The following is a 27,904-nucleotide window of genomic DNA, read 5'->3' on the forward strand; positions in this document are numbered from 1 at the left end:
AAGCCTTCTTCTTCAACAGTGTGCCATCCCTACAAGTAGGAATTCCTTCATTTTGCGGTACCATTACCCCTTCTACAGACATGGGGCAGAGGTTTCATATTTGCCCCCTTGCAGCAGTCTCCTATGTACTTCAAACCCGTTGTGCCATTCCTTGGTCTTCTCCCCAGACCATACAAACCCACTCCTTCCCAGTTTTCCTTTTGGGTCCCGTTCTTACTCTCTTAGTTCATATTCTGGTTTTGTCCGAAGCTGGTTGACAATCTAACCCCCTCTCCCAAGTGCTGGTAACCTCCCCTAGTTCGACGCTACCTGTTGAGTCTCCACCATATCGTACCAAAAGCACCAGTTATAATGCTGGTAATTTACTGACCCAAGCCACGAGGTCCACCTCTGCAAACCCCTACCCAACGCCTGTTTCAGCTTGACCACATACCAGAGCAAAGCCTGGAGTATAAGTAGCACACTTTCTTTCCACCACCCATAAGGCAAAAGGTTCACCAAATTTTTTCTCCCGTAGCTTCCTTTTGACAGTATCAGAGCAGTGGCAAAAACCCAAGTAGGATCAAAGCACATCATATCATCTGCTCTCCTGCTATCCACACAACCAGTTACCCTGCTGTAGAAGGCAATTAGCATGTCTGACATGATTTGTTCCAGACTAATCCATGCTGACTGTTACTCATAAGCACCCAGAAGATGCTTAGGTAGGAAATAATTTATTAACTTCCAGGAAAATCCTGTAATAAAAATCAGGCTGTACTGTAACTCCATCTCCGCCTTTTAAAAAATTGTAGCTCTCTATTTTTGCTTTCTCATACTTATGGGAACCTCACAAATTCTCTTCAGGTCTTCAGAAATAGTCACCACGAAGAAATTGAAAAGCACTGAAGCCAAGCAGCCTGTTAAAATCAAGCTCTTTCCACAAATCATGAGAAAGAGACAACTGGCACGGCTGCGAGGTCAGAGCATCCTGCCGGACCAGGGGCCACCAGCCACCCTTTGGACGTGCCCTCTGGCCCCATCACTGGTGGTGCTGGTTGACCAGCTTCTACTTAAGACCCAACCCTCCTACACATGTCCTTCTAGCAGCTGGAGGATTATATTATATACAAACCCTTCCCTATGGGCTAGAGAATCTGGAAGGAAAAATAATAATAATAATAAACCTTATGTGAGTGCTTCTTAAATGGTTCTTTTCCTATTTTATGCCGGTATCTTCCCCTTTCTGTGCAGATGTTAACTCCATCAGTCTTCTGCTCACAGGAAGGAAGATCAGGACTTCACAAAAGTTTCTATTGCTCTTGAGATGGCCAGGCAGGCACTCACAAATGTTGCACACGCTGGCAGCAATACGAGCATTTAAATAAAGAATTTTAGCTTCAAAATCTTAGGAAGAAAACCTACTATCCCCATTTTTTGCCAGAATGGATGTTAAAATCACTGCAAGCTGCTGACCCAATGAAACCCAACAGAAAGGCAACATAAGAACTGGACCAGGTCACTGGCAGAAGAAGAGACACAACCCAGAAGCACCTCTTATTTCTCTTCTGTGGTGCTGGTACAAAGTACTGTGCCTTCCCCGTGCATGTCACATTCAACAGACCTTATGGAATAGTGCACCAAGATTGTTTGGCTGCATTTATATGTTCAAAAGAAATACCATTTTCCAGCCCTTACCTACATTTTTGCATTCCAAAGGCTTTGGGGGAAAAAAAAAAAAAAAGGCCGCTTATAATCACCCAAAACCTTTGTTCCAGCCTGGTGGAGCAGAGGCTAACTGCCCAACACATGTTAATCTCTGTGTTAACAACACAAGAAGTATTTAAATCCACTGCCAATTAAAAGTAAGGTATAATTGAATTAGCAGAAGCAACTTATGGCAGAAATTCAATTACAAAGCAGAATTAAAGGAAGAGATGTCAGTAACTTTTGGAGGCTGGGCAGGAAGAGGCGAGTGCATCCATCTACTATTTTCAGAGCTGTCAGAAGAAAGCTTAAGGAGGAGGAGACACAGAATCACAGAATCACAGAGCGGTTTGGGTTGGAAGGGACCTTAAAGCCCATCTAATTCCAACCCCCTGCCATAGGCAGGGACACCTCTCACCAGACCAGGTTGCCCAAAGCCCCATCCAGCCTGCAGTCATCCACCTGAGCCGTCTCCTGCAGTGTGCTCGGACTTGCCCTAGCTTGCACCAACACGGCTGTACACATCTTTTTTTTTCCTTTTGGCCTCATTTTCCAAGTTGAATTTAACCTTTTTCCATTCCTTCATTTCTCAGACATTATATACGGAGCAGGTTTCTTTCTACACAACGGAGAAGCCTCAAGTGTTTTGGATACTTCTCCTCCTCTAATGGCCACCCTCCCACCCTGCTCAGTTGGAACTTCCCTTCATTTCCCTCTGCCTGATGTTGTTCTTGATTAATCTCAGTGCCGATCACTGACGATGCTCACCCACACCTCCAAAGTTCAGCTTTCATAACTGCATTAAGAAAAATCAATACTGATATTAACGTTGCCCTGTTTGTGAACGGTGTCGCCTGCCTGCAAATAGCCATGGAAATAACCCCCGGCACTGCGCTGTTAGCAGTGCTCCCGTACTTACAATTTCTTTTTCAACCGGAATCTGCTGTTTTATTAAAACGTGTTGTGTTTTTTTTTCCTCTTTTTACAGTGTGAGGAAACTCTCAGAGGGCTCTATCCGCCAGGTTGCTTTGTTTTCTTTGACGCCCGTAGATCAAATAAGAGGAGTCAGTCACTTCCCCCTGTCTGTCGGAGGATTTTCGCTCCCCAGGCTCATTTCCAACCCACCTAAATCCCGGGGATCACTCACACTGCTCATAGTACTCACAGCTCCCAGCTGGCCTGGTGCAGGCTGATTCTCCTTGGCTCCTGGGCAGGTTTTGCAGCCCGTACCGAGCTCCAGGCTGCTACCGCTACAGATTTAGGCTCATTTAAAAGCTAATTCAAGAGTTCTCTCCAATATCCTGCCCTGACTGTGGTGCGGATATACCTCAGTCTGTATGTCCCCTGAGGGGCTGGTACTGCTCAGAGGAATTTCCGTTGTGTTTCAGCAGACTGAAGTGCCGTCCCTCCTTCCCCTGCTTCGGATGCTGCTACTGGCACCTCTCCCATCGCCACTTCACCTAAGCTGTGTGCTTGCAACAGCCCCACAAGAGCACTACGATGCACGCACTGCAATGGAAAATTGATATGTGGAGACCCGGCAGCATCCCCTGGCGCACCGCAGGAGCGTATGGTTAAGTTGGAGGTTGAATTTCACTCCTTAAAGCCCAGCCACAAGCCCAGCAGTTCTGGTAGCAGAGAGGACATGGGTCCCATCCCTGTTTCAGCCTTCACCATGACCATACCACCAGTGCATCTCAACTTGCACACACCAACCCGGGTGCATACACCGAGGCAAACACCATCCCACAACCCAAAAATTCTCAGTGAAAGCTCCCCATGGTCACTGCAGCTGAGCACAGCTTTTCGGAAGGCAGATCCGAGCCAGACGGCTGGCAGAGCACGAAGGAAACCCCAAGCACCGCGTGCAGCAGGCAGCAGCAATGGGGAGGGGAACAAAACGTTCCTTGTGTGCTCTCCTCGTGCACCTACTGCCTGAGCAGGCCTGGCTTCCCAGGCTACTTTGATTTCTCATGCTGTAAAGCAGCCTGCGTCTTCAGATGTCCACCTCCTGCTGGCACTCTCCCTTCAGGCTTTCTCCCTCTGCGGATGATTTGGACAGCTTTCCAACCCAAATTTGTGCCACCTGCAGCACCTTGCAGCATCACCGGTACCTACAGCTGCCCACGGAGCCATCCTGAGACTGCTTGGTGAACTTAACCTGCAGTGGTGGTGGAGTGAGGGGAAAGCCAGGTGCACCACTCAGCAGAGAAGGCAGACAAGAAACGTGAATATTGTATCGCTAAAAACAACAGGGAGAGTGGGGCTGCTGGGCTTGGAGGTGTCACCTCTGCCCTGGCACGCTGCTTTGCTTGGGTTTCCTTTGGCATTTGGGCACATTGGGTGAGCCAACAAGCCCTGACGGCATGGCAAGTTGTCTACCTGCGTGCTTAGATGCCAGCTCTCCAGGTGAGGACAGGACCCACCTCTCTGTCTGGAAGACCTTGCCTGCGGCTCGTGCTCCAACTGCAGCAGGAGCACCATGCCTCACTGTGAAACATCGCAGCTGGGAGCACAGCAGTCACAAAAGTCCTGTGAGGTGACCCCATCCATCACCTTCATTTTTATTGTGAAGTTTTAATAGCCCAAGCCACCCAACCATGCTCCACTGCACGTCTGCTGTGCTGGAGTGCTATTAACAGTGCAGGCACTTCCCATATAAACCAAAAAGCTTGCACCTAAATTGGTAGAAAACGAGGTCTGGTGTGAGTTACTGTTGTTCCACCTCCAAAAAGCCACACTCTGAGCATCCCCGAAGGTTTATTTATTGAACACTGCTGCACTGGAGTGGTTAAAGCACGGGGTGAAGAACAGCCTGAAGAGACTACAAGAATCTTATCTCCGGCTGATGCTATCGCAACACAAACAATTGTCCGTGCCAGGCTCGGGAGGACGACAGGGGAACCAAGGAAAACAGAAAGCCCATGCAAAGGGAAAACCTGCATGCCAACAGACTGCACAGCACCGCAATAATCTCACCGGAGGCAGCTGCAATTCCCCTGGCTCAGAGGGGTTTTGCTCACTTCAACCAAAAGATGAAGATTGCATTTTTGTGTTACGCGTCGTATTTAGCTCGCTTACATCCTGCCAAGGTCAACGCTCACAAGTTGGCCACCAAGGATGACCGTACCCACTCCACAGCAATGAGGATGCCATACAAATACCTCTCCAAGTCATCGAGTAATCAGCATTTGCAGCCCTTAGCCCAGTTTCACGCAAGAAAATCTATTCAGCTTATTAAACACATCCTGAACTTGGTTTCCACACAAGCAACACAAAGGAAAGCACAACGGCATACGGAAGCTTTACAAATTCAAAGGCAAGGAAGGCTTTCTCAGGGCAGCACCAGAGCTAAGACTGGAAGCCAAGCTGGGTAAATTGATGTTATCATGTATTTGCTTCCCAGAGTAAGTTGTGTAAGTTCACAAACTGCACTCAATTCCCAGAGAAGCTGCGTGCATATAAAAGAAGGGAAGGAAGGTATGGAAATTCTAATACTCTACTGCGACTAAACACATTGAATTTTATTAAATCTAATTTAAAGTGTCAGAACAAGATAAATTATTTGCAATCAAATATTTTTCTCTTTCTGAACTGCAGAGTTTCTTTCCTTTCTTTTCTTCCCCCCAAGAAACACTCCTGACGGATGCCACATACTGCCTGGTCGCGCTTGGACACAAGTGATCAGCCGACAACTAAAAAGGACGTAGGCAGCTGGGGACAGAACAGTGCCAACCATTCAATTATCTACTCTATTTCCTCTTTTCAACTTTTTCCCAATACAGTTAACAGAATTATGTCACTGCACATTCATTGCCCGGGAAGTTTATCTCTGTCTTCCCCTTTCAGTCTTGCTTTTCATTTGCATTTCCCTTCTTCACAGGATGCTCTAAACTAAACATTACATTCAAGTTACACTATACAGACTTGGGAGGAATGGAGAAAATAGGGGAGGTCATGGGAAGGGAGGTAGCTGCTTAGCAAATCTTATTTTAGCAGACACACAGGGCGCAGTGTCAACTGAGTTTTATTAAAGGAGATTGCAAATTTGCATCAACTAAGATATTGGGTGAACAGATGCAACACAGCAGTAGTCGAAAGAGTTCAGAAAGTTTCCAAGGACTGAATGAAGCATGAATTTATTCAAAAAACAAATTACAAGGATCGATGCTGTTAAGGTACAGGTGTGGTGCTGCATATAACCTTAACTGCCTCTGCATACTCAGGCTATTTTATGCTACATAAAAATGCAGATTCCCTGCACTCTCCAGTTGTGGAATACGCAGCTGAGTTTAAATGGGGTTCATCACAAACTAGTGCTCCTGGACAGATCATTCGTTCATTTTAAAAATTACACATTCTTGCCTTTATAATTACTAAGGGAAAACCACCTTGAAAGCAAAGCAAAAACCAGAGGCACCGGTGGCTCGCTAACCCTCCAGAGAGCCAGAAAAGCAGCTTTAAGAACAGAACTCCCTGTACACTTCCATCATTGCCTTACAGACTGTAAAACATCAATGTGAGGATGAGGCCGAAGGGTTTCTCTGCTTGTCTGCTGCCCTCACCCCACAGCACACCTCGGCACAGGCTGTCCCACCTCCAAGTGCCTTGTTTGGGGACGTGGAGATGGGGCTCACCAGCCGGGTGACGCCCTTCCCAAGAGCCATGGGGACACGCAGGTGACAGCACTGAAGTTCCCTATCTTTGTACTGGGGAGATTTGGTGTGATCCATGATTTGGTGGGATCTCACTGAGGGAGATTTGGTGGGAGCCATGACCTGCATGAAGCCTGGCACCTGATGGGAGACCACCTTTGGGACGTGTCAACACTCCCGCTCTGGTTGGGTATTTTTTTCGCTGCATCCACTTCTGACTGATGTTCAGAAACCTTGTGGCCAAGCTCAGGTTTGAACTGAGCCTAATAGCAGGAAGCAGGAGCCTGCTGTCCCTCTGGCACAACGCTGACAGCACGGTGAGCTTGGAAAAGTGACAGTGGAGGAGAGGGACCAGCACGGTCCCCAGCAGCACAAGGAGGAAAGCAATGCCAGGGCACAGGGTGATGGGAGGACTTGCTCCTTCTCCACCAGCTACAGCAGCAGCTCCTCCACTGGGGCCCTGGGCAGCTGGCATGGGATAAAAAGTGTGAAGTGGTAACAGATGGGTACCTCAGCCCTTCACATCCTGCATCACAGAATCACAGAACTATCCGTGTTAGAAAAGACCTTTAATTTCATCAAGTCAAACCATCAACCTGACCTACCGAGTCCCATCACTAAATCCTGTGCCACATCCATACATCTCTTGAGTACCTCCAGGCATGGGGACTCCACCACTTCCTCGCGCAGTCCCTTCCAATGCTTCACCACCCTCTCCGTAAAGAAATTCTTATTAATGTCCAAACTAAACACCCCTGGTGTAACTTGAGACCATCTTGACAAGCTTCAACCAGAAGCCACAGGCTTCTCACAAGCACCATCATACACCCAGGTGGCAGCGAGCCCTGTGCCTGCTCCCATAGGTTTTCTGGGAGGGAGACTCCCCAGGCAAAGGGCAAGAGATGGAGAGCACAATCGCATGGAGAGCAAGGGGCACAGTGCTACCCTTGGAGATACTTAGAGGCCACTGATGCTTTATATTTCCATATAATGGCTGTTATGCCAGCACACACTCTGGTTAAATGCCCCTGAGGAGACATACTAAATAGCCCAGCCTATACGCATACAGCTCAACCTGCAGTAGAACAAGAATAGAACTTTTTGAAATGCTTTCGTGAACCCCTTGAGCAAGTAATGTGGAGCATTTTTGCTAGAAACGTGCCTCCCCACCATTTTGTCAGGAGAGTCCCCACCCGGTCAATTCTTGAGAACCCAACAGGACCACAACAGTCTTCGGCAATGGGCAGTCATCTCCTGCAAAGTCTCCTCTGCTCCTCCTGGCTGAGCAGTGAGAAACTCTTGGAATCAGAGATGCTCCTTCCCAAACAGGGAAAGAACTCGGCTGCTGGAAAGTGACCGGGCAGCTGTTGCTGGTTGCCACCTGAGCAGGAGGAGGAAGGCTCCCCAGGGGCACCAGCCTGACCATGCAAGTCAGCCCACAGCTCCTGGGCATCCCTGCAGCGATGAGATGGGGTCTGAGGGACAAATTCAAACTGGACAGCAGTCTTCCCTGACTTTGTGTATCACCTGAGAGACATGCAGCTCTTAGGAACAGCGTTAGGGCCACATTTAGGGACAAACGCCGTTTTAAGATGCACGCCACCAGCAGAACAGAAAGTTGTGACTGGAGTCTACAGAGCTCACTCTCATTTGCTTTCAGACCATCACCACAACTCCAATTACCCTCAGCTGGAATGAAATCCAACTTCCATTTAAAAATAAATAAGTAAAACCCCTCTGATCCACCTCCTGACAACCGCGGAGAGCCCCGGCCTGGCCCGGCCTGGTGCCGAGGAGCGTGTCCTTCCTTCCCCGTGGGCCACCAAAGCTCTTGCCCGTGCCCGATGGCCTGTGCACGGCTCCCCGTGGCCACCAAAGGCCCAGCCCTGGCCAGCCCCAGCTCGTCCACCACCGAGCAGCACCAGAGCCAACATGACCGAGTTGGCCAACTGCAGAAGACCTTCCCACCTCGGTGGGTTTACTCCACATCAAGCCTAAGCCACGGGAAACAAGACTCCTCACTTTTGCCATGGGATTTGGGGAATTAGGCTCCTTACGTATGCCTTGCAGTGCCAGCCTTGGTTTGTTACCCGTCCTCACTGCACTCCTCTGCTGGATGTAACCACCAAGGCCTTCCTGCACACAGACAGGAAAGAGGGTTGACACAGGCACATGCTCCTTCCCATTTACAGGGTGCTGGCTTTCAAGGACTGGTCACAAAAAGGTGACTGAAGTATCTGCATTTCCGACCCCTTTTTTATTTTGTGTAAGTGCTTTTTTTAAAAAATAAACTCCTACACGAAGGATCATCGGTTTTCTGGAAAGCTCCTCAGCATCCCTCTGAAGCAAACCTGACATGTATTAACTCAAGAGCGATAAAACTCAGCCCAGCAAAAATCAAAGCAGTGCCTAATCACCGAGAGCCTTTTATGCTGATTCCACTTTCTTCTTCCCTCTCCTCCACACAGCAACTGTAGCCATCTCTTCACAAGAGCATTACAAGGGCAGATACCAAGGAGAGGAAACTAAAACCAAGCGGTGGCACAAACAGAGGGGTATTAACCATTTCAGAAGACACTCAGACTGGGAGCTGGAGGCAACAGCAGGAGCAAAAGCCCCAGCTTGCTCCAGGCTGGCCCTGTGGCCACTCCGCAGGGAGGATTTGGAAACGAAGCCGCCTGCGATGCTGCCTGGCCAGGCAGCTCCTTCCAGGCGGCTGCTCCCAAACCAAAGTTTTAAGCTGCTGAGTTCCCTTCAGCTCTGGTGAAGGGGATAAAGGGTTTTCCAGTGTCTTCTAATATATTTAACAGATGTTGCTTCTAGGCCCTTTCCGAAGCACCGTGAAGTATGCTTGCTCTCTGCTTGCTTTCTTTCGAGCGCACATTTAATAATTAAGCTCCGTGCAGCTGGCTGTGCGTGCACAACGTCCTCCCTGCTGACTCCCACTCCCCTCTCGCACGCACGCACGCAGCTCCTTCAATCAGCCCCAAACTGCTCCCCGGCCTCCAAGCTGAAGTTTGCTTCGCTCCCCCAGGATAAGCTTTCTTCTACGACATACAAAATGAGACCTTTCGAGAAACACCATTTACCTGCCAGAAAAAAAAAAGAAAAAAAAAGCCAGGATAAAGAGAAAAAGCAAAGGATGCCCTGCCAATGAGAACTGCTCCGACGGTGGCTAGCCGCAGCACGACCAGCAGCAGCAAGCTCTCTCCCTTCGCACAACGGGAGCGCTGCCAAGAAGAGAGAATCCTGCTCACAATGCCCTTTAGAAAAAAAAAATAGGGAAAAAAAGCCTGCTACCTTGGAGCAATGAAAAGCATCCATTCTGCGCAGACACGCCGGGCCGTGTGGAGCAGAGGTGAACTAGAAGCACGGCTCGCAGCACCCCCGTGCCGCCCGCTCCTGGCCCCCAGCTGGCTTTTTTTCCTCACCCTCCTCCCACCTCTGCCACCCCCACCTATGCTAAAATGACTTTGCAGGAGCCACATGCTGACTTCCAAGCATCAGCAAGACGTATTTCCTCAGCCCATGCCCAAGCTACACTATCCATCACAGTCAAAAGCAATGCTCGTAATTCCTTCAGAACACAAGAGTTTAGCATTTGCACAAGAGCACACACGTATGCACTCCCTCTCCCCCGGCGTTCACTACGAAATGTTTCCTGCACTTCCACTGGTGGGAATTATGTTCCCGATGCTGGCATGCTGCATGGCTGGGGAATCAAAAACAAACACCTTTGCCACTTTGACTAGTACATGGGTTAGATAAACACATTGTCTGAAACAAAAACACAATCAAATTGCAAAAGCAGCTGCCTGTGTTCGGCCGTGGCTCCTGGCACACCCATCAGGATCTCGGTACGCCTCATTTCCAGCAAGCATCTCTGTAGGTGCAAACCACGCTGCTGATATTCAGCCTCCCACCCTCGAAGTCTCCAGACGTCCCTGTCACCCAGATCCAGTGTTCTCCAACACGGACAGAGTTTTGAAGGCTTGCCATCAACCTCAAACACCTTTCTGAAGACGTTAAGACTACAGCAACCGAAATACTGGCAAGTGTCCATTTATCTGGCTGCACCATTTCCCATTCAGCCAGCCTTATCCCCTTTGGAAAGATTGGGCAGAAAAGAGGGCCTCCTAAAATTGTATTTGTAAAAATCACCCCAAAAAATCAAAGGTCTCGAAAGATGGTGCGTTAACTGTATGCTACTACAGCTCATCTAAGTTTTGGTCCTGCTTTTTCCCCAGACAGATTTGAAGTAGACTGTGTTGCTCCAAATAAGTAGTGCGATCATCGGCAAAAACGATTGAGCGTGCAAGAGAAGAGAAAAGCCGACCAGGTTGTAGCTGGCATCCTTTGCACAAAATATTGCCAATGCAGGTTTTCTCAACGAACAGAAACCACCAAGGAGAATTCATTAAACTCCTTGCTTCTTTCTTTGACTTTAAAAAGAAACACCCCTACCGGGCGTGTGGATTGAACAGCTACAAAGCACCATTTGCTCTCTCTTCCGCCCTGGTTATCCCCGCGTACCTACAAACCCACTACGCTAATTACAAGGAGCACTTCTTACTGATAATGGCGTATTTCATGCAATGCAGTCCAGGAGAAGTGCAATATTTCTCAGATTACGAGCTGGATCCGGCCTCTCGGCTCCTGCCTTCTAATTCCAGCATGGACAAGGCACGGGAATGCATAATTCATCGCGCGGTGGATCCTATGGGTCTCCAAGTCATTGACACTGAACTTCCAGAAAGCTAACGTTTCCGGGAGATTCGGCTGAAGAATTTAGTCTCCTCACTGCTACAAGAAGCAGGAGCTCCTTCGTGGAGTATTTGGCCCCATTGTTTAAAGATTCATGATGACTTTGCCACTGGAGCGTGACAATAGGCAGATATTTATCTGGGAAAGTCAAGAAATGCAGAAATCAATGAGTTAATTAGTAGGTTAGCAAAATACAACTGACCCGTGAAGGCTTTTATTCACCAAACGGCTGATAAGGTGAAGATAATTGTTTGCATTTGTTATACTCTCGGGGCTGGTAGAGGATTATTGGAACGATGGAAATTTCAGACATTGATTTAAAACATTTTCTGCTCATTAAAGCTAAAACCCAACAATTTCGCAAGAGCAAATCCTCCCGAAACCAACGGCGTAGGACCCCGCACAATACAGTCAACATGAGCTATGATACATCAGCTCTTGCCAACAGAAATTAACTTCAGTTTGAGTTAAGCCCCACGAAGATACTCAAGTTGGGCACTGCAACTATTTTCTAACACAGACAGTGAACAAAGAAACGGGTCCCACACACAAACACTATGGGAAGCATACTAGGAAGAAGAGAAAAAAACATATTAAAAAAAAAAAAGTCTGTTTTTCTTAAATTCACTGGAAAACATATTGCATTTGTTACTGGTTCTGACCTAAGAGTCATGTCTGAAGGGAAGACCAGCCGCTCTGCAAGAGTGAGCGATCCTCTTCCCGTGAGTATCAGTGCATCTCGCACGCACAGACAGCACAACCTCATTCCTTAAAGCCTCATGTCACTACAAGCAAGAAAAGAAGCCTATAATATAGAATTTTAAATTAGATCGCCCACTTGGTCTACCAGCATTCCTGTCTCACTCGAGGCAACGCAATCAGCACTGAAAAGAGTATTGTCTTGCTTGGAAAACACAATAAATCATGCTGCGTGAACACTTTTAATCACAACCATTTCTAATCACAGATCGCATGCTTCTTTTTTGTTTTCCTTTTTATAGAGTTGTGCCCCTGAATTTGGGCAGCAGGAGCTGCCCGATGCCGAGCTGCCTGCCCTGACAGCCTGAGAAGAGATGTTCCTCTAGGCTGACAAGTTACGAGCGTCCAGCTGTAGCAGTGAATCCCCCCCGCTACAGCTGGACGAATTCTTCCCTACGCTGCCTCCATCGCCTCCCTGAACAGACGAAGCCGTGCCAACAAAAAGCACTTTTTTGGCTGGCACAGCTGACACCAGAGCAGAGCTGCTGCCAGCATTGCGACACCCATTCTATAGTGGCACACCCCCCACGGCTTCCTACAGTTATACGCAGAGACCAACATTGCATTTAGGGCAAAAACAAAGAGAAGAAAACAGGTGGCGCAAAGAGGCAAGGGGCTGGCCGGTACCTCTCCATCTAACCTCAGCGAAGCTGTGGATGGATTACCTCCCTTTTTTCCGAGCCTCACAGCTCGGGGTGGAATCAAAGGCAATCAAAAGCTGCTGTTGGACCCTCTCCTTTGATGGGCTCCCGAGGAGGAGCGGAGGCAGGAGGAGAGAGGTGCGATGCGGTCCCCGACCCCACCGCGGGATGCACGGCACCGAGCTGGGCTCCCCACCCAGAGCAGTGCTTTCAGGGTAACCGACACGTCCCCAGGGCTTCGTCTCAGGCATGAGGAGCTCTGGAACCCACAGCCAACAGCAAACGGCTCCGAATGGGAAAATTGCAGAATATTTTGGGGAGGGAATAATTGCTTCCTCCTTTGTTTTCCCCGCAGAGAAAACTCCACGTCCCTACCGCGCTTGCATTTGTGAATGGGACTACGGCATAACGTTCGGTTCCAGCGCTCACCTCTAAGTATCGCTGCAGGAAAAAAAAAAAAAAAAAAAAAAGGGATTTTGCCATAAAGGAGCAGATTATCCAGCTGCCAGCAGGAGACACGGAGCTACCGAGCGGCCGGCTGCTCTCCCCGGCAGACCTTTCATTTCGGATGCTGCGTTACGAGACCTTTTTTCCCAAAGCCCGCAGAAACTTATCCGAGCAGAAAGCCGCTCGCAAACCCTTGCGGGTGCACAGCCCGTCCAGGGCAGGGGGGGGCACTGGGGTGACCCCAGCTTCCCCCAGCCGGCCTCCATCTCCCAGGGGAGCAGGCAGCGAGCACCGGAGCCTCTTCCCCGGAGGCCGGAGAGCTTTTATTTCGAGAGGGGCCGCTCGAGGAGGTGGCAAATAGGAAGTCCGGATTTCAGGGAGTTGACTCAAAAGCGCCCTGCGAGGCTCGGCCGGCGGGAACTTCGCCGGGTAAACCATTAACCCGCCGCCGCAGCCAGCCCCGCAGCCTCCCCCCAGCGCTGCGGGAGAGGCCGCGGACACACGGACGGACAGACACGGACGGACACGGACGGACACACCGACATCCTCCCGGCCCCTCCGCGGGGCTGCAGCCAGCCGGGCGCTGCCACCGGGGGATGGGGGCGAGAGGAAAGCGGGACCCAAATCCCCCAAATCTCCCTCCCTCCTCCCCAAAATCCTCCCCCCCCAAACCCACCCCTGCCTTACCCGGGGGTCCCCCTCGGCGGCTGCCGGCGAGCTCCTCCCGGGCGAGCCGCACGCCTGCGGAGCGGCGGCGAGGAAAAAGAGGAAATGAGCGGGAGGCGCTCGGCGGGGAGGGACGGAGGAGGAGGAGGAGGAGGAGGAGGGAGGAGGACGAGGAGGAGGAGGAGGAGGAGGGACGGGGAGGAAGGAGCCGCCGCCGAGGGACCGCGGGGAGCCAGCCACGGGGCTCCGCTTCCCCGCCGGGGCAGCGGCTCGGCAGCGCCGGGGGCGGAGCGCGCAGGGCCCCGCGGGGCCGCCCGCCCGCGGCCGCCGCCATTTGGGGCCGCCCCGGCCGCCGCCTGCCCCGCACCAACCCCCCCCCCCCCCGGGCAGGAAGTGCGGGGCCGGCACCGCACCGCGGGGAGCTGCGGGAGGGGCCGCGGCTGGGAGAAAGTTTGGGTGGTTTTCCCCTTTCTTTCTCTTTCCTTCTTCTTTCCTTTCCCTTCACTTCCTTTTTTTTTTTCTCCCGTTTCTTTCTCTTTTTTCCTCTTCTTTTTTCTTCTTTTCCCCTTTCCTTTTACTTTCCTTCGTTTTTCCCTTCTTTTCTTTCCTTTCTTTTTCTTTTTTCTTTTTCTTTTCTTTTTCTTTTCTTTTTTCTTTTTTTTTCTTTTGTTTCTTCTTTGTTTTTCTTCTTTTTCTTTTTCCTTTTTTTCTTTCTTTTTCTTTTTCTTTTCTTTTTTTTTTCTTTTTTTTTCTCTTTTCTTCTTTTTCCTTTTTCCTTTCCTTTCCCTTTCCTTTTTTTTTCCTTCCTTTCCTTTCCTTTCCTTTCCTTTCCTTTCCTCCTTCCTTCCTTTCCTTTCCTTTTCCTTTCCTTTCCTTTTCCTTCCTTTCCTTTTTTCCTTTCCTTTCCTTTCCTTTCCTTTCCTTCCTTTCCTTTCCTTTCCCCTTTTACTTCTTCCCTTCCCTTCCCTTCCCTTCCCTTCCCTTCCCTTCCCTTCCCTTCCCTCCCTTCCCTTCCCTTCCCTTCCCCTTCCCTTCCCTTCCCTTCCCTTCCCTTCCCTTCCCTTCCCTTCCCTTCCCTTCCCTTCCCTTCCCTTCCCTTCCCTTCCCTTCCCTTCTCCCTTCCCTTCCCTTCCCTTCCCCTCCCTTCCCTTCCCTTCCCTTCCCATCCCATCCCATCCCCTATTTTTAACCCCCAGACAAATAAACAGCCACCCCACCATGGCACCATCTCTCACTAGGCCCTACACTCCATAACACCAAGTTTTGTGGAGGGGAGGAAAGCGAGGGCCACAGCCCCACACCACACACCTCACTGCCAAGCAGGCGATGCTGGCATGCACCCGTGCCACCCAAAGTGTCCCCCGTGTCCCAGCTGTACCCCCAAAAGGCCGGTGGCCTTGCAGGTGAATGTGGTACAGGTGACAGTGGAGGCAGTGGATGGGGGCTCTGCCACCTGGCCAGAGGCAGGCGCTGAGCTTGCGGCAGACCCCATGGCAAAATGGAGGGGATTTAGGGATTGATGCTAATCTGCTTCCCGAGGGAGGTGACTGCTCAGAAATAAGGCCTGCAGAGCAGACAAAGGAATGAATCCTCCCGTTAGGATTTTTTTATTTTCTCCCCAGCTCCTGCCCAGCACATTTTCAAGTCAGAAACGTATGGAGAATATAATGCAGTTGCCAGTGTGCCTTATCAGTAGCTCTCACTCTGCCTGTCTGTACGGGAGACTAAGTGAGCACATTCGGTGCAGTTGCAAGATAAGAGCCAAACAGAGCTGAAATCAAGGCCACACCAGGAAAAAAAAAAAAAAAAAAAAAAGGAAAAAAAAGAAAGATATTTAGAGATTTTTAGAGATTTTAGCAACAAACCTTAGGAGGCAAGGGGGGGAACAAAGAGAAAAAGCCCACCACCACCAAAACAGCAGGTTTTCAAAGCTTATCTCTGCATTAAATCCAGCAGATTTTTTTTAAGGACAGGAAAAAATGAAAACACCTTTCACACCTACTGCAAAGCTGGGATACATTGAAATTATTGATGCAAAGCTGAAAATGTTACTAAACAATAACCCTTTTCTCCACCCCCTTTCAGAATAGTTCAACCGTTTTGCCAGCTTAAAAAAAATAAATACATAAAATAAGAGTAATAAAAGTCAGCCCAAGGCAAAAAACAAGCTCGGAAACTGAGGAACCTGCACAGTTAAACCCGAAGCGACTTGAATGGGAAGGCACAGTGGAAAACTGTACGCAAGCACCGCCACCGCCAACCTCACGTGCTTGAAGCCCGCTTTTCCTGGCGGGAGATGATTAGGGGTGAGCAACCCTCTCGATTTCCCTGCCAGCCCTTGGGTGACACAGGTGACGGCAGCAGCCTCTGCCCAGCCCTTGGTGGCAACCAAGCAAATACCTGCTTGAGGCCTCCGCCGAGATTTACAGCTCTCAGGGCCCCATGCCCATGCTAGGAGAATTAGGGACGTTTTATAGTCAGTGGGTAATTACTTCGAGAAGTGCCCAGGCTGCTCAGCCCAACACAAAACTCATCTCTTTGAGCTGTCTAGCATTCAGCATCCTATCCTGTGATTAGTCAGAGAAGTATTTAAAATAATTTTGGATTCAGCTATTCCTAAGGAGCACACAAGAAGAACCAAACAAGACATTACCATCAGTTACACACAGCTTCTATTTTCAAGAACTGCACCCTTCCAGTTGTGACCTGAAACAAGATGCCAATCAAATCACCGCCACCAAGATTTCAGGTGATTTTCACAGAATCACAGAATCATCTAGGTTGGAAGAGACCTCCAAGATCACCTAGTCCAACCTCCGACCTAACACTAACAAGTCCTCCACTAAACCATATCACTAAGCTTTACATCTAAACGTCTTTTAAAGACCTCCAGGGATGGCGACTCAACCACTTCCCTGGGCAGCCCATTCCAATGCCTAACAACCCTTTCAGTAAAGAAGTTCTTCCTAATATCCAACCTAAACCTCCCCTGGCACAACTTTAGCCCATTCCCCCCCAAAAAAAGAAGCACTCACACAACCCCAGAGAATTGGCAAGAGCTGTTTATTGCCAGGACATCTTGCAGGTAAGCCTGCGGGATGTCCGTGGTGTTTGGTGGCTCCAAACTAGTGCTTGCAATGGAGCCTGAGCAACAAGTAGGGGGCTCGCCGGGCACTCCTGCGATGCTGTTGGTGCTGTCGGATGGCAGAGCACAAAGACATGCCGCAGTAGTCCCAGGTCTGATCTGGCTGAGGTGGATCCACTTCCATCATTTCCTCCCCATCTGGTGGATCCAGCTCCATGGGCTCCACGGTGCTGGGCAGAAGGCTAAGCCAGTCCTTGCCCAGGACTGCCCAAACGGGATGCCTTCCATCCGGAATGTTCTCAGGCCAGGGTGCCAAACCAAGGGGTTGCCCAGTTCCACGCGTCGGTCCCATGCCACTGTTGGCTTGATTTTCATACATGGGTCCAACGCTGCTGTCTGGTTTACGGCCATTACTGGGTCCCGCACTGTGCTCCAGACTATGGGCACGCCTCTGCTCCCTGCGGCTGTCTGTCTGATGCTCCCACCTTCGCCCCACGTCACCGTTGCTCCTAAGGTAAGGCCCAGGCCCCCTGTCTCTGGGTGTTTGAGGGGCTGGCCTGTTCCCCGCATCGTTGCGGTGCCGATGGTACCGCCTGTATCTGTCTGTAGGCCGGGCGCCAGAAGTCCCTTGGGCACTGGTGTCTCTTGTGCCACCAGCGCTATCCCTCCGCCCACGACACATCTCCTTCTGCTCAGGTGCATTCCTTCTTGGTGCTTCACCAGACTGCATGGCTGTCCTCGCACACCAAGGAGGCCTGCCGCTCGCCTTGCTCTCCTAGTCTCCTTCCTGCCGCACGAGCTGGCAGTCAGAGGGCCTAGATGCTCAGCGAGTGCTGGGCCAGCTGCAGGGGGCCTGTTTTATAGGGCCCAGGGCAGTGGTGGCCACTGTGACCTCAGCAAGCGTCTGTGATGGAGTGGTCCACACGTGGCCAAAAGCGGCTGTGTTGGGAGCAGCCTGGAAGATGCCCTCACGTGGACAAGGAGGAGGGTTGGGGGGGCTGAGGGCCCCTTTTCTGGGGCTGGCTCTCCCGGGCCATTTGGCTTGCCAGAGAGAAAGGCTGCCCCTCGGCCACAGGGACTGCCCTGCACCTCCCATCCTGTGCCCTGGGTTTATTTTTAACACTGGTTTTTAGGTAATTTCATTCTATTCTTTATGGAAAAGAACAGAAGCAAGGTGCATCTTCAGCCCTAATTCCCATGTGTGCTTTGTGCTCCATGTGACGAATTTCTTCCTCACGTCACATCTAATCTAAATCTCCCCTCCATTGGTTGAAAGCCATTATTCCTGGTTCCATGGCTACACTCCCTGATAGAGTCCCTCTCCAGCTTTCTTCTAGGCCACTTTTATGGGCAAGGTTAGGTGGCAGAAATGCAAGACCTAGAAAATTGCATCCTTATCTACCTTGTTCCACACATTCCACATGAAGTTTTCCAGCTCAGGCTGTAGCCTCTCATCAGTGTAACACAGAATCATCAAGGTTGGAAAAGACCTTCAAGACCATCTGGTCCAACCATCACCCTGCTACCAATGTCACCCACTAAACCATGTCCCCAAGCACCACGTCCAACCTTTCCTTGAACACCCCAGGGACAGTGACGCCACCACCTCCCTGGGCAACCCGTTCCAATGCCTGACTGCTCTTTCTGAGAAGAAATGCCTCCTACTTGTTTTAATTGTTGCAGAGCAGTGCTTACACTGAGTCAAAGACTTTTCAGTTTCTCACACTGCCCTGCCGGCGAGGAGGCTGGAAGGAGCAATCCCTGATTTACAGCAATCTCCTGGGGAACAACTCGGAAGGAAGGAGAGCTTTCCAAAGCTGTGGGCTGCTCCCAAACTGCCCGTGGGATGAGGAGTACCTCTTAATTCAAGAACTTAATGGCCAGAGGTTGGCATGTTTGCAAGACTGGGCCCATTGGGTGAACCTGGATTATGTGGGGTTCTTCTTTTAATGTCCTATGCTCATTAAGTCTATCTAATAATCCTTTGCTGATCTGGCGTGGTCCTTCACCAACTGCACTGCCATAGCTGCTTTGTCATCCCACCTCTCGTCTGATTTTCTTTCTGCTTTTCATTTCATTTCCACAGTGGGAAGAGAGGAACAAAGAGGGATTAAATTAGATTCATCTGGATCACTCCAGCTCTGCTGAATCTGAAAATACCGTGTGAAATTCCTTCTGCTGGCTGGTGCTTAATCACTAAGGGATTAGATGGAAACAAAAGTAGTTGAGTTGTGTGGCACACTGCTATTCCTTAAATATCTGCCATAATAACGTGAGCTTTAGTGGCAGTATGAAGGCTATTGCTAATCTTGAATTATTACCTGCCTTCCTGGGGCTTTGCGTGATTGACTCTGGGGAGACATTAAAGCAATATTTACCTTTTTTGAGCAGTTCATCAGCCTGACCTGGAGCACCGTGTGCTGCCGGGGATTCCAGTTCCTGTTACCTCTACCAAAAAAGCACCAGAGGAAACTGCTGGCAAGGATTAAAGGCTCACACCGTTCCTCCCCTCTTGATCTCCTGACACTTGTGATGGTTGTGGGGATTCAAGGCTCCCTCCTTGAAGGCAGCCAATTGCTCCAGCTGCTTTCAGGATGGATTGGAGTGTCTAGAGCACAGAGTTGCCTCTGATGCAGATACTGAGAGCAGAAGTAAACCTTTGGGATCTGAACTGGGGCCACATTCAGCCTGGGAGAGCCTGGTCCTCCCCCCTGTGCTGCCCTCTTGGATGCAGGAGACTGCAGGAAGTCCCGCTGGTGGGGCCATGGGCAGGACAGCTTCAATGGAGCTTCACCAGATTATTTTTTCATCCCATTTCTCTCTTGCTTTCACCGAGGAATCATGTTAGAGAAGTTTATAGGAAAGTAGAAACGAGGGAACCGCAGCCATTGGTACTGCGCTGTGATAAAGCCAAGCTGGATGGCAGGTGGTTGGGGAAACGTGGAGGCAAATGGTTTATCACAACTATTTTCTGTGATAAGTCTGGTTTTCCAGTAATGAAAGCCTGGATGCCCATCTATAAAGCCTCCTGATTTTTGCTACCAGCTGCTGGGGCTCAAATCTGTGCCTGCATCAGCCTAACCCTCCTTTGAGCTCCTTTCCTTTGCGCTCCCAGCTAGGACTTATCGTGCAAACAAATGTGCTTGGGAAACGCCAGCTGCACACCTTGCTCTCACCCACAGCATGGGCAGGAGCATCGCTCCGACAGGCAGAGCCAGTATTTAATGTACTACCAAAGCAAATAGAAGGGGGTTTGCCAGTCCTTCAGATCCCAGAAACCGGAGGTGGAAAACAGCAGGTAGGTTTTTACGGCGTGTTTCCCTGCTGAAGCAGGCTTGTTCCCTGCACTATCTTCTACTGCATTTTCCTGCCCTGTTTTAAATGACCTTGGAGGGTGGGGAGAGATGGGAAGGTGGAATCTGCCCGTACCCTAGAGAGCCTGTGTCTGGTTTGAATAATGTAACATGGAGCAAGCGGAAATTCAGAGAACGTAGCTACAACACAATATTTAATGCCATTTTTGCATGCTTTTTCCTCTGCAACCTGCTTGCTATGCCTGCTGTGCCAGTAACATCAGATAGATGTTTAAAAAAAAAAGAGAGAAAAAGGTAACAAAAACGGTGGCAATACTCCATCATTGCATGATGGCTCTTCTTTCTCTTAGCAGGAGATTGTCTTGGGTGCTTTCTTCCCCTCTGAGGAAAAATGAATAGTGAGAGCTGTGATGATTGGCAGCAAGGCTAGGAACAGCAGATGTGAGCCTGCACAGTTGGACAAAGACAAAAATGCACTTTGCTACCTACCTTTGTATTCAGGTTGCCCCAGGGATACCACAGTGCCTACGTGTGACTTCGCATATGAACAGCAAAAACATCAGGTACATTTACATATATAGGAACACTTGGTGTCCTTTTCAAAGTCAGAGAGAGCAATGATTAAACGACATAAAGGAAATTTGGCTGCCTGGCTTTACTCTCAAATAATAGAATGACTGAGTGAGGAAATACAGGAAAAAAAATATAGGACTGGCAGAGGTGAAGAATTTATGAATTAATTAAAACAGCACGTTTTCATTTCATTTACTGTTGTCTACCAGTTTATTACATGGGAATCTAAAAGGGACTTGATTTTGCCTCCAAGGCTGCAGTTGCTATGCTAGACACTAAAGTTAGATGTTTTAGATAAGATTTTAATATTAAATCTTCTTGCACAGAAAGAGAAAAGCCTTGCTAAATAGGGAAAATTAAAAAGCCTCATTTCTCTCCATGGTGCTTCACTGTAGTTTTGTACTGCAGTGCTTGGCCACACTGGGATGTGCCAGCAAACAAAGCATGGGGTGGTGGGATGTGGGTGGGTGTGTATGGTGGTGGTGGTGTTTTAACTATAACTACTGAAAATAATCATAATTTCCTCTCCTCCATCACCTGCATGTGCTTATTTCCAGCTGCAGCTATCCAGAGCCTGGTTATCCCATGGGCCCATGCGCAAGGGTTCCTGTATCAGCACAGGAGCACCAGAACATACATGAGATGTAATCCATGAGATGTAATCCATGAGATGTAATCCATGAGATGTAATCCATGAGATGTAACAGAATCGACTCGGTGTTTGTGGTCCAAAACATCAGACCTTTGCTGAGAGAGGTGGGATGGATTAAGCAAAGTCGAGTGTTTCCACACTGCAGAAAATATCATACTTGTTTCTACTCTGAACCACAAAAGGGAAATGAACAAAACCAGAAATTAAGCATGAAAAATACCGGTGTGTTTAAATGAAAATTAATGTTTTAGCCTGGCATTACAAAAGCTTTAAAAAGCAAAACAGAACATAACGCTTTGGTTCAATCCGGGCAATAAATTATAATATAGCAAAACCAATGTTTCCCCACTGCAACTTTCAGTTTTCCTGAGATCACTCTTTTCCCTGTGGCTGAACAAGAAGAGAAGAAGGAAACTCGGCAGGGCTTTCTGGGATGTTTGAGCCAACAAGATGCTATTTTAGTGCTGTGCCATGCTGCGTGCTCCGGGATGCTGTCCAGAGCCAGCACGGCGGTGTCAGGACGCTGGGGCTGCAGCCCTCGTCCAGCGCTCGCAGAGAGCTGCTGGATTTGGAAACCTTCCTGCCAGCTGCACAAATCCACCCTGAAATCAGAGGGTCCCAGCATCATTTCTCATGGGGTCAGGGTCTCCTGATTTGTATCCGAAGGCAAAACCATGTGGATCATTCAGTGCAATGTAGAGGAAGCCAGGTTAATTTCGACATAGGCAATGGAGTGCTCTTGTATTGCTCCTGTTGGTAATTAAGAGAAAGCAAATCACAGGGGAGGACAATAAAAGTATTAATTAACAACTTTTTAAATAAGAAGAAAGTAATTTTTCTTAAAAAGGAGGTTTATGCCTCGAGAAAATACTTTAATAGGGTAATCACATTGTTGGGCATTTGAGAAATGCACGCTAATAATTAAATGGGGGTATTGACTGCACATTCAGATAATCACCAGTTCCCCCATGCTATTGCATGGACATCCCAGTTCTGCAGTCTCGAGCCTTGATTTAAAGCAGTGAAAAATATGCTTAATTTCAAGCATGCAGACAGCCACATTTCACTCGCTGGCCTCAGCTTGAAAAACATCCGTGTGCATTTACCATCTGCTGGAGAGCAGGATGTGCGGTCCTGCAAGGCCGTGGCAAGCTGTGGGACGTAGCAGAGGCTCTGGGGAAGCCTCTGGGGTTGGCTGTGATGGGGAGCGATGTAGGGTCAGTGCCCTCTCTGCCTGCCCGTGCAAATGCTGCTCCATTTTTCTTATGATCACAGTAGCAGGCGCCCTGTTCATATAAAGTGATATCCAGGCAAGTTGGAAAAGTCTGGTTGCTGGTCCCGTGCTGGGGTATCCGAACCACATTAGCTCTGGTCGACTTTCAGAGACATCTTTTCTGCTCCTTCATGCTGGCAGATTAAGAAGTAAAACCCTTTTTACTAGATGAGCTCCTAAAAAGCACTGGACGGGGACACCTTTTGCATAGAGCAGTGGCATTGCTGCGCCGCCTAATTAACTTGGTTTGGCCTCAGCCGTGCAAAGAGCACACGTCTGCCCTTGCAGCTGTGACCTCCCACCAGCGACACAAACAAATGCCGCTTTGCTTTGGGCTCCTGTTGGGAACTGCCAGCCCCTAACGGCGTGCAAGGCTCGGTTTTCGGTAGAAGGTAAATGGTAACCAAGCTGCGCCGGCTGGGAGAGAATAAACCAAAACAAAACACTGGATCTAGGTGGGGGATCTGTTTTCAGAAATTGCACGGAGCCAAACAGGCAGGACCTGAACCAGTGACATGCTGCTGCTTCCTCTGACTCATAACTGGTTTTTCAGAGAGGTTTTCAGGGAAATTTCTTCAGCGATTCCTGTGTTGTTGCCTGACTCATAGCGAAACACCAAAGTCATTATTAAAGTAAAATTGTAGCAAAAGAGGCTGTGAATGGTTGGTATTTACCCATTTAAACACACTGTAAGCCATATTGCACCATGCAGCACCCTTTACCCAACATTTAAATACTATTTATTTACAATGGCTAACAAAAATTCTGTCATATGGGGAACATGAGATGTTAAAAAACAGGTTCGTAACGGCAGGTTAACCTGTTCATTGGAAGGTTCACCACGGCATGGGGGAGAGGAGTGGGGCTCTGCTGAAGCCTCCACCCCCGAGGAAAGACCCCAAACCTACAGGGTTTGCTTTGCGACTCGCTGACAGTGGTGACGTGTGGCCATCCGTCGCCCTCCCCCTGCAACAGCTCCTTTGCTTTTTGAATTAAAACCCAAACCATTGCTGCGGAAGAAGGGACTGAAAAAAAAATAATCCCTCAAGTCTGGGAGCTCATATTTGCCTTCTCACCAGCTCTGCAGATACTTAATTTGAACGTTGCTTCATCTCCTGTCTCCCTCATGTATCATCGCTAATTAAAGTACACACTCCCTGCACTTACCCGAGCAAGGATGTGGGAGGCAGGAGAGGCTCAGCCTCATTTGCCGCTGCTGGATTGCCTCTGCAGAGCCAACCACAAGGGCAGTGGGGTGCTGCTCAGAGCCCCCAGCCACCCAAATGACACTGCTGACTTCTCCCCAGCTCCTCCAGCCTCCCCTCTGCATCCCTGCTCTGCTTTATTCCCATCCCTGGGATGTTAAAGCGTGTGAATGCAGCCCACAGCAGGCTCAGAGACCATCAGTGCCTCCCAAAGATTCAAGGAGATGCCTTCCGAGAAGAAAACACCAAAAGCAGTGGGTTGGACATTTGGCCAAAGCCATTCCCTCGTCCCAGCCTCAAGTGTCCAAAAACGCCTGGGCAAAGTGCTGCTGAGAACTTCCACGGCTCTGAATAATTAACTCCCAGAGCTATAAAAAGCTACGAGGGAATGGAATTTAGAAAAATCTAGTTTTAGGATAATTATAGCACAAATCGGGAGAACACTTGGACCCAAGACAGATGTATTAGTAGGACAGCTGAGCGCAGTGGGTCAAATTCATGCTCGGCAGCACTGCAGAGCCTTCTGCAGAGCTCCTCCGAGACAGACTCAGCCTGGGGAGCCAAAGCAGCCCCTGCACTTGGATAGACAAAGTGAGTAGAAATCTAAAATACCACTTCTTAATATAGAAGACATTGAAACGAGGGAAATTATTTCAGGTTAGCATTCATGCCCTGGGTGTAAATGGGGAGGGATATTTTCCAAAATATTTTGTTATGACACTGCTTTAAGTGCCCCTGCCCCCCATCCCGTATTATCACACCTACTGCATTACAACTGGCCCTATAAAATCCCAGTTTGTTTGCAGACCTTGTCACTTCGGGGCTCTCCGAACTCCAGATGCTGGAACTCACATGTTGCTGGAGAAAGCAGACCTTCACTTTTCGTAGCGGTTATGTTTCTGGTCCGTATTTCGCATGGGAAGTTTGAAAACATTAACACCAAGCACTGTGTCACCAGCAAGCAAATGCACGTTTTCTTCCAGATTTCCAGTTTTTAAGCAAGTGATTGCTTTGTAGTGTCCAATTCGAGGTGCTGGGTCCTTTACCTCCTGGTCAAAGGCACGTGCTGAGTGGCAGAAGGGCCTGCCTGACTCCGAAGAGCACCCAGATAGTGCAAAAAACCCCATTACAGGGGAGCACTGGTGCTCCCCTGAAGTTTATAGCCTCATGCAATAAATCCAGCAAATTAAGGAAGGACTTGATGTGCCAGTTCATGCTCCCTAAAGTGTTTCCTGAGTACACAGCTCGTGCTACACAACAAACACAGGTAACTGGGCATTTCTGGTAGAGACAGAGGTGTGATCATCCCACTGCATTTGTCAGGCTGCACCTGGAGTGCTGCGCCCAGTTCTGGTCCCACAGTTCAAAAAGGCATGGATAGATTGGAGAGGGTCCAAAGGAGGCCATGAAGATGACCAGAGGGCTGGAGAACCATGAATAAAGATTGAAGGAGTTAGGTATTTTCACTCAGAAGAAGAGAAGGCTCAAGGAGACCTCATCACAGTATTCCAGTTCTTACAGGGCAGCTACAAGCAGGACGGAGGCTCTCTCTTCTCAAGGGGGGAAGACAAAGGACAATGGGTACAACCTGCATCAGGAGAGGTTTCATCTTGATATAAGAAAGACATTTTTAACAGTGAGAACACTCACTCACCAGAATAACCTCCCCAGGGATGTGGCAGAATCCCCATCACTGGAGGTTTTTAGGATGCGACTGGACAGGGCGCAAGGCAATCTCACCCAGGCTCTCTTTTCCCATGAAAGCTTGGACCTGATGACCTTTCCAGGTCCCTTCCAACTTGGGCTGTCGTATGGTTCTGGGATTCTATGAGTTACATCTAGAAAAAGACCATTACCTTCCTGCCTGGCTGCTGGCTGATCTGCAGGTTGTTTTTAGGTTGCATGGATTCACAAGGCGAGAAGACTTTGAGGCAAATGGGAATCACCTGTGTTAATTAAAGATCCCACAACAGTTCTATGATGGGCAGCCTTCATTAACCCTCTTGTCCTGTGTTAGCTCACATTTCCATGGCCTCCGTTACAGCATTATTCATTCCCCATATGAAGTTATTGGGCACAGTCACAGCACACTGCTAAACAAGTGCTGTTTCCATAGTGGTGAGCAACGATCTCCTATATACTTTGTTTATTAAGAGCACAGGCATCCTCCGAGGTAAAGGACTCTCCTGTAAGCTCATGTCACTCCTTGAACTTAAAAAGTGCTTAAGAGAAGGCACGTGGTGCGAGCAGCTATTGTCTCCATCACTTCCAAGCGCGGCAGCCGTTTGTCACGACACACAGCAACCGAAGGGAGGAAGCAAGGATTGGGGTGCCAGCCAGAAACGCATCCTGCTCTGCCCCATTAGGGCCAGTTGAAAAGATGAGCATGTGATCAGGGTACAGATGGGTACAGATGATGAAGATGGAGCCTATCCTTACTACCGTATAGGCAACATCAAGCAAGTGGGAGCACAGGGGAGGGCTCAATGACAACCAAAAGCAATACTGCCAAGTTGGGGAAAAGGCTTGGAGAAAAGGGAGAAGCTCCCTGAAGATGCATGCGAGGTAGACAGGGACGAGCAGCTGTGCAAACACAGACTGGGTTCAGCTGCAGCAGCTCTGCCAAAAAAAAAAAAAAGGTCTGAGAGGGCAGCTGTGGATTGCACACGGAGCATGAATCAACAGTGTCATTGTTGCTGTGGAAATGCCAGATGTTTCAGGGCACATAAAGGAGGAGCAAGAGCCTATAAAACATGAAATTACCCTTCCACACCAGTCAGGGTGTTGCACCAGGGCTCGTGGAGTGGCATTTGCACTGAGCCTGGCTGCAGGATGGGAGCGGGGGCTGGCAGCCTCAGGATGCAAAACCTGGAGGGAAACATCATCCTCCAGCTGTGTAACGTGTTGTCTTAAGTGGAGGGGGATGCCTGTGGTGTGTGGGGAAAGAAATATTGGCAGGTAAGGGCAGAAAACGGCCAGACTGGGCGGCTGGGGGGGGGATTGAAATTTCCATCACGCTACCAACAGGTCAGACAAGTGGTGGTTAGAGATGATAAAGCAGCACAACCTGCCTTGAGGACGGAGAAAAGATTAAATGAGCCCCTGCGAATCTTTCCAGCCTTGTTTTTTCTGTGATTTATCAGAGGATTCACAGCTAGAGTTTCCCACATTTAGGGTTTAAAACGCAGCTCAGCTGGCCAGCCCCGCAGTGAAGATGCTGGGAGGAAACGGAGACACTCCTGCCTACACCAGGGGACACCCAGGTGGAGCAAAACCCACACCAAGTCCCCAGCACGCTGTGCTCCGATCTCCTCGGGAGCTGTAAAGGCATCACACATAAAATATCAGCAAAAAATTACAGACGGTCAAAATCAGAGTAGTATTTCAGTTCAGCTTTGTTGTTGTGCATCTAGGTTTCTTCATCTAGGTTTTCTTTTCACACAGGTGCACAAGAGGATGAGGGACAGAGGTCACAGATGCAGCAAAGGAAATTCTGAATAGAAACTAGGGAAATATTTCCATCACAAGGGTCAAGCACTAGAAAATGTTGCCAGGAGAATCTGCGGTATCTCCATCCTGGCGTTTCAAACCTTACTGGCACTGACCCTGGGCAACCTCTCCTAGCTTTGAGGTCAGCTATACTGGGATCAGGGGTGGCTCTAAGACCCCAGAGGACCTTTCTACAATGAAAACAGAGGTAAAACAGGAGTTTCCCAAGCAACAGAAGAATTTCCCATACTTCTTAATGCCTAAAACACGCTTTCCCTTGAAAAAGTGTGCAACAATTGGCATTTGTCCCCAGGCTGCCCCAGTCCTACCCAGTGCCCCCAAGCAGCCAGCCCAGGGCTTGCTGCTGAGTCTATTGCACACCACATCCTTAGCTCATCTCTGCTGCTAAGCTCCAGGCTGCTCGATAAGGACAAACATCTCATTTACCTGCCTTGTTTCATTACAGTGGAATGCAAATAGGGTACATATACTGATATGGTCTTAGGAAAAAGAAAAAAAAAAAAAAAGATAAATGAACATCCTTTCTTTCATTGCTGTCCCTCTGCAGCGTGGGAGAGGACAATTTATGCTAATTCCTCTCCCATTCTCATAGTGTTTATTGATTTTTCAGGGCCTTAGTAAATCCACCGAATGGCAGCCAGAGAAGACACACCACAGCAGTAGTGGGTGTCATC

The 27,904-nt window shown here is 49.1% G+C and overlaps 1 protein-coding gene across 2 annotated transcripts in view; it reads right to left on the bottom strand.

Annotated features, from left to right (window-relative positions):
* HPCAL1 (hippocalcin like 1) overlaps window positions 1-13,884 on the bottom strand; it is a 56,028-nt gene extending 42,144 nt beyond the window's left edge. Inside the window, exon 1 of one of the 2 annotated variants that reach the window (XM_040551292.1) lies at window positions 13,640-13,884. The gene's annotated coding sequence lies outside the window, so the exon portion shown is untranslated. The remainder of the gene's footprint in view (window positions 1-13,639) is intronic. The other variant, XM_040551293.1, reaches the window with a different exon arrangement.
* Between the last annotated feature and the right edge of the window lie 14,020 nt (window positions 13,885-27,904).

This window comes from Cygnus olor, chromosome 3 (assembly GCF_009769625.2).
Source record: "Cygnus olor isolate bCygOlo1 chromosome 3, bCygOlo1.pri.v2, whole genome shotgun sequence".
NCBI lineage: Eukaryota > Metazoa > Chordata > Aves > Anseriformes > Anatidae > Cygnus > Cygnus olor.